This window comes from Choloepus didactylus, chromosome 18 (genome assembly GCF_015220235.1).
Source record: "Choloepus didactylus isolate mChoDid1 chromosome 18, mChoDid1.pri, whole genome shotgun sequence".
Classification (NCBI taxonomy): domain Eukaryota; kingdom Metazoa; phylum Chordata; class Mammalia; order Pilosa; family Megalonychidae; genus Choloepus; species Choloepus didactylus.
In genome coordinates, this window is record NC_051324.1 from 35,792,691 (window position 1) to 35,800,462 (window position 7,772).

Genomic DNA, 7,772 nt, shown 5'->3' on the forward strand with positions numbered 1-7,772 from the left:
GATTTGTTATACAGTAACTGTTAGGTTTTTGAATCGAGGAGAGAAGAGATGAAACCTTGATCAAAAGGAGTTTTATTCTCCGGCCGTGCACTGGCGGGCCGAAGCCGAAGAAAACGGCTACAGCCCTGAGCCAAGGGAACAGTAGGGCTTATAAAGAATGGTTGGCGGGAAGTCCAGGGAAGGGGAGGCTGGTGGGTCTATGTATACAGTTTCTCAGTGGCTACTTTTGGGAAAGGGGGTAGTTGGCAAGTTTCCATTGGCTGGTTTGAAAGCAGGAGCTTGGAAGTGGGAAAGTTGAAAATTTTAACGTTCAGAATTCCTAAGGGTGGGAGCTGTGGCTTATTGCAGACCCACAGGGTTCCTAGGGTGGGGTGAGGGGTGGTGGCGCTATGGCAAAATTCCTTAGGCCTAGACCTAACAGTAACAAAATAAAAAGTATTTTTTTTAAATCCATGGAACTACACTACACAAACAGTGAACCCTAAGTTAAACCATGGACTTGAATCAATAGTACAATTATAAAAATGTTCCATTATTAATTGCAAGAAATGTTCCACACCAATGCAAGTTGTTTTTGGTGGAATGTTGCATGGGAATCCTGTATTTTATGCATGATTGTTCCAAAAACCCACAGCTTCTCTAATAAAGAATATATATATTATTCTAGCATGCTAGTTTGGAAAAAAAGGAAAAGTAAAAAAATATGCAAAAAAGTCCAGAAACAAGGGACCATGGGGGATTGGAGTTGGGAAGAGCAGGTAAAGCTCAGGGTAAAGGAGTGAATTTCAGTTCCTAAACCAGTCTGGCTGACTTTGTTAATCATTAAAATAATCAACTAACATCCCTGTCTCTGGTCAACTTTTATTTGAACAAGTATTTCTTAAGCTCCTATCATTTTGTCAGACACTACTGTTTGCACCAAGGATATAGCAGCAAATAAAAGAGACAAAAATCACAAAGTCACACATTCAAGTGGGGTAATTAAAGCAAACATATAAGAAGATAATTATAATGCAGTGTAGTGAATGCAATGATAGGGATAAACACAAGCTATTATGAGAGAAGAGAAAATTACTTGGCTTAGGATGAGTCCCATCCAACATTTAATTTGAACTAGTTTGCATGAAGTATATCTTGCAACCAAAAGAACAAAAGAACCCCAGCTTGATGAATCTGGACCCGGCATCATGGGATTGAGAATATCTTCTTGACCAAAAGGGGGATGCAAAATGAGATGAAATAGTTTCAGTGGCTGAGAGATTTCAAATGGAGTCAAGAGGTCACTCTGGTGGACATTCTTATGCACTATATAGATAACACCTCTTAGGTTTTAATGTATTGGAATAGCTAGAGGTAATTACCTGAAACTACCAAACTCCAACCCAGTAGTCTGCACTCCTGAAGACGATTGTATAATAATGTAGATTACAAGGGGTGACAGTGTGATTGTGAAGGCCTTGTGGATCACACTCCCTTTATCTAGTGTATGGATGGATGAGTAGAAAAATGGGGATAAAAACTAAATGACAAATAGGGTGGGATGGGGGGGATGGTTTGGGTGTTCTTTTTTTACTTTTTTTTTTTACTCTTATTCTGATTCTTTCTGATGTAAGGAAAATGTTCAGAAATAGATTGTGGTGATGAATGCACAACTATATGGTCGTACTGTGAACAGTTGATTGTATACCATGGATGATTGTATGGTATGTGAGTATATTTCAATAAAACTAAACTAAAAAAAAAGAAAAAAAAAAAAAAGAACCCCAGCTTGAACACTTTCTTTAAATATATATATTCCTTTCCCTCCCCTTCCCCCAATCCAGGAATGATTAAGAATGTAGACAGCGTATGGAAGTTAGAATTTAGGCTCCACCACTCATATGATCTAGCACGTCACATGACCTCTTCTGTACATCAGTTTCTTTTTTCTTTTACCTCATGTGATTGCTGTGAGGACTCAATGGATTAATTCATACATAGAGCTTTAGAAGACTGCCTGGCATTTGATAAGTGCTCGGCAATTGTTAGTTGCTATTGTTGTTGTTGTTGTTGTTGTGGCTATTACATTAATCTTGTGTTTGCTGCAATTTGAAGAAGTGTCAGCTGGGAAGTCTGGGTGGTAGTACTTATATGTAATTACCATGCTTAAGGTCTGGTCCAGAAACTAAATTTTGTTGGTATACACAGAGACTAGCTCATGTTAGCCATACTGATATGTATATAAACAAACATAACAGTTAATTTATCATAACAAATTTTATTGCCAACTGGTGGGAAATACTGGGGAAGTTACTGTCTCCATTAAATCAACTCTGCTTTCATAAAGACCCAAGAAGACCACTCTCCTTTTTATTAACGTATTTTCTTTATAAGCAGAGTAAAAAGATTCTTTCCTTAGTATGAACTTAATTCCAGACCTGATCCCAGATAGTACTCACAAACCACCTTGAATGGCTTTTGTGTGTGCCCAACTCTTCAGTCATCACCTTGTTTTTAATATTTTTTTTTAATTTTGATTCAGTTTATTGAGATATATTCACATACCATACAGTCATCCACGGTGTACAATCAACTGTTCACAGTACCATCATATAGCTGTGCATTCATCACCCAAATCTATTTTTGAGCATTTTCCTTAACACCAGAAAGAATAAAAATAAGAATAAAAAATAAAAGTAAAAAAGAACACCCAAATCATACCCCCATCCCACCCCATTTTTCATTTAGTTTTTGTTCCCATTTTTTACTCATCCATTTGTACACTGGATAAAGGGAGTGTGATCCACAAGATTTTCACAATCACACTATCACCCCATGTGGGCTACATAGTTATACAATAGTCTTCAAGAATCGAGGCTACTGGGTTGGAGATTGATAGTTTTAGGTATTTACTTCTAGCTATTCCAATACACTAAAATCTAAAAAGGGATATCTATATAGTGCATTAAGAATGCCCACCAGAGTGATCTCTTGACTCCATTTGAAATCTCTCAGCCACTGAAACTTTATTTTGTTTCATTTTGCTTCCCCCTTTTGGTCAAGAAGATGTTCTCAATTCCACTACGTCAGGTCCAGGCTCATCCCTGGTTGTCATATCCCGTGTTGCCAGGGAGATTTACACCCCTGGGAGTCATGTCCCATGTAGGGGCAGGGCAATGAGTTCAGATGCTGAGTTGGCTAGCTAGAGAGAGAGGGCCACATCTGAGCAACAAAGAGGTACCCTGGGGAACACTCTTAGGCACAATTATAAGTAGGCTTAGCCTCTCCTTTGCAGCAATAAGCTTCATAAGGGCAAGCCCCAAGAGCGAGGGCTTGGCACACCAAACTGTCAGTCCTCAATGATTGTGACAACATTAGCAACAACCCAGGTGGGGAAGTCCAACATTTCCGCATTTCCTCCAAGGTCCTCAGGGGAGCCCCTGCAAATATATTTTTATTCTCTGCCCAGATTACTTTGGAATGTATGGCTATTTCACACTAACCTGTACAAACCTACCATATCTCACTTCCTATTCAAAGTTCATGTAGTTATGGTGTTTGAATAAGCTAACCGTACAAGTTAAATTATTTAGTGTACTACAGAAAATATAGATCCTGCACCAAATAAACATCTCTTCCCTTGGTCTCACACGGAAGTTGCATCCATCACCTTTTGAGTCTTTTCTAATTTTATTTCTCATAGGGAACCATTAATTTCAGCTTTAAGGGTGCCTTGCAGTCATCCTTAATGTGAAAGATCATGTCAACTATTCAAAAATAACTTTATTTCATTGAAAATTACTATGTGCTTTCAGCCATGATAAAATAAACTAATATTTCTTGAAACCAGTTGAATCTAAAACTGTCTTACTCTCATCTTCTTGAAATCCTTGCTCTTTAGATAACTCCAGAGGGGCAACTGCTTGAAGATTTGACTTGTCTACGTGAGAGATAGAGCTTGGCACTTAAGTATGCTTTAATAGCTATCACTTTACAGAACAGATGTTTGTATGTTTCATGGGCATCATTAATATTAAGAATGAAGCTATATGGTTTGGAAAGCATTTCCCATTAATTGTTAATGCTCACTGTGTGGATAAGAGAGGGAGATTCCTTGGGGGAAAATCAAGGTAATGTCTTTAGGTTTAACATTACTGTGTTTCAAGTTCAAGGTTGAGGCTGGAGAGAATTAATCTCAGATTCTGGAATATCATATGATAATTGTAATTACTGTAATGCATGAGTGTTCCTTGTTTCTTGTAGCTCCGTTCTGATATACGTAATGTGTAACTATGATAGGACTTGTGGAAGAAGGCAGAAGCAGATTCAAAGGCCAGTTCCACTCCTTTTTGGCTCAGGGATCATGGACTATTTACTTAGGCTTTCTGAATTCAGCATTTAACTTTACAGTGGAGGCTAATAGCACCTACCTCATTGGGTTGTTATGATAATTAATTTTTTAAATGTGTAAAGATTCAGTACCTGCACTGCAGTTAATTTGGCTTTCTTCGTGTGGACTATGCAGGTAAAATGGCCAATGGGTGACTAAATCCTTTCAATTTGGGGGAAGTTAAGTTTGCTCAGTGTTTCTGACCATCACATAGAAGGCTTTGCCCTGTGAGACTTCAGGATCTTCACTGACATCCCCTATGCAAGTCTAGTGTCTATTAATCTTTCCTAGCTGCCCATGGCATTCATTCATTCATTTATTGAGGACCCACTGGGCACCTTGAAGACCATATGGTCTCTGACCTCAACAAGATCATAGTCTGGTTGAGGGCATTGCTGCAAAAACAATTACAATAACGCGATAAATACTACCTCTAATTTAAGCAAGGTGGAGGGCTGCAGAAACCTAGAGGGATCACAAAGTTCTGTAGGTGAAGGAGTCCTGTGTTAAGGAGTGAGAAAGTCAGGCACCTGCCCCAGCAACAATACATACATGGTGTCATGAAAACCAGAGATGTGCTGATAACTCAAACACAAGGCTCTTTACCTTCCTGGTAAAAGATAATTTGGTTCTGCTTCCATCAAAGACAAAAATGCTTTCAAGTGGAAATTTAAAAAACAAAAAAACAAAACAAAACAAAAACTCCTTGCTAGAGCTGACCTATATCTGTTGGTTACTTTTGCCATGAGCAGCTGCAGATGAAGGCAACCGAAATTCTGAAATCAAATCAGGCATAGCACCAAGCTGTTTTTTTCTGGAATGAATTTTAAACTGTTGAAAAAAGTCTAAATTTTAAATTCTTTGGTATGTCTCCCAAGTAGTGTGATTCAGTAAATAGCAAAAGAAAATACAAATGAGAACAAGAATTACATTGAGATTTACTTTTTTTCAGAACTTTGACTCTACTTCCTCCAGTGAGAGTGCTTGAATTCATCCACAATCAAGACACTGCAGTAGAGTCGAGAGGTCAATCTGGAGGTTATTCTCATGTATTATATAGACATCCCTTTTTAGTTTTTAGTGTATTGGAATAGCTAGAAGGAAATATCTGAATCTTCTGAACTGCAACCCAGTATCCGTTATTCTTCAAGATGATTTTATAACTACTATATAGCTTACACTTTGTGACTGTGTGATTTTAAAAAACCTTGTGGCTCCCACTCTCTTTATCCAGTGTATGGACAGATGAGTAGAAAAATGAGGACAAAAAGTAAATGAATGATAGGAGGGATGGGGAGTACAGGATGTTTTGGGTGTTCTTTTTCACTTTAATTTTTATTGTTATTCTTTTTTGTGTTTAACGAAAATGTTTAAAAATTGATTGCGGTGATGAATGCACAATTATACAGTGGTACTGTGAACAATTGATTGCACACTGGATAATTATATGGTTTGTGAATATATCTCAATAAAATTGAATTTAAAAAAACTAAAAAAAAGTAACTTGTTAACAACCTTAAAAAAATAAACAAACATTGTTTTCTCCCTAACTCTACCAAATAAATGTTGAACAAATACTTAAAATGCATCATTTTGGAGAGGCACTAAATTATTAGGCTGCCTGGGATACTTTCATGTCTCATTCTTTCACTGGAAGAGGAATGGGGAAAGCTTCACAGATAAGCTGACTTGTGGCTACCTCTGGGGACGAGTCTGAGTTTACCAGGTGGAGAAATGGGCAGGAGCAGGGGAGGTCATTCCAGAGAGAGAAATCACTGTAAGAGCTCAGAGACCTTGGACTGGTGAATCTGGGGGAAGAGTGACTTCTATATCACCTTCAGGACTCAGTTTAAATCATATGCCTCTAGGAAGCCATCCCTGACCCCCCCCCCCCCCAGCCTCCTCCCATAGTCTGGTTTCAGTGCCCCTGCAGGCATCGCCAAGCACCCTGGACTTAACGTTAGCACCTATCACATTGGATTTTTTAATGACCTCCTAACTTGTCATTCTGTTCCTGCCCTTGGCCTTTCTTTCTTCACAGTCCATTCTCCACACACATAAGCAACCAAAGTGATCCTGTTGAAGATCTAAGTCAGATCATGACCCTCCTCTATTCAGGACCCTTCAGTGGCTTCCCATCTTAAGCATAGTAAAAGCCTTAGGTAAGTACAAAGCCCTTTGCTCTCTCCCTCCATGGCCCTCACTTCTCCAACCTCATCTCCTTTTCCTGGAATGCTTTTCCTCCACATACTGCATGGCTCCCTCCCTCACCCGCTTTAGGTCATTGCTCAAGTGTCATCTCCTTAAGGAAGTTTTCCTAATCATCCTATTTAAAAGTGAATTCCACCCCTGCCCCTACACTTTCTATCCCTCTTCCCTGCCTTTTTTTTTTTTTTTTTTTCTCTCCATAGCACCTATCACCTGGTAACATACTATATATTTTGCTTATTTATTTGTTTTGGTCTGTTTCTCCTCATTAGAATGTAATTTCCATAAAAACGAGGACTTCCATCTGTTTTGTTCATTGCTACATTCCCAGAACCTAGAGCAATTTAATGAATGAATAACATGAATGAATTGTAATTGCCTCTTTACTTTTCTATTTCAGGAGGTTCTAAGTTCCTTGAGGGCAAAGTTTAAGTCTTGTCCATTATATTCCCAATAGGTAACTGGTGCTGAACACTTATAAGTATCTTGATAATTAATATTTGTGAGTTAATGAGCAAACTAAAATATAATCTGACAATCAATAGGTTTAAAGGGCAACTTTCATATGCTTCCCTGCTCTGTCTCCTCTAAGCTGAGCCAAAGGGCAACTGTAAAAGTGAAGCCCTGGCTCCTTCTCTGCAGTGAGGCAGCCGAGAGGCAGATGCAGAAGTGCAGGTCTTTGTGAAGACCCTGATGGGCAAGACTATCAGCCTCAAGGTCGAGCTGAGCCACACCATAGAGAATGTCAAAGCCAAAATCCAAGACAAGAAGGGCATCCTGCCTGACCAGCAGTGTCTGATTTTTGCTGGCAAACAGCTAGAGGATGGCCACACGCTCTCAGGCTGGCCATCCGGAGGTTCATCCTGCACTTCGTGCTTCATCTCCTGGGCGGCATCATCCAGCCTTCCCTCTGAATGCTTGTTTCACTCTATCACCCTGACGTCTGTCCAAAAATGCTGGCGGCGATCAGAACTTGCTAAGAAGGAAGACTTAGGAGGCAGACTGGTGTGGTGAAAAGAGCTCAGGAGTTGGAATGGGCAGAACTGGATTTGATCCTAGCCATAGTTACTGGGCATGTAAGCTTACCAGACCTAGGCCTCAGCTTCTTCACCTACAAAATGGGCTAGTTTTATTAAAAGGCTGTTATGAAGATAAAAGCACTTAATGAGTCATAAAGCATTACATTAACAAGGAG

At 39.3% G+C, this 7,772-nt stretch overlaps 1 pseudogene; it reads left to right on the top strand.

Moving 5' to 3' along the window:
- The first annotated feature begins 731 nt into the window (after positions 1 to 731).
- On the top strand, positions 732 to 7,491 carry LOC119514724 (annotated as a pseudogene).
- Positions 7,492 to 7,772: the final 281 nt, after the last annotated feature.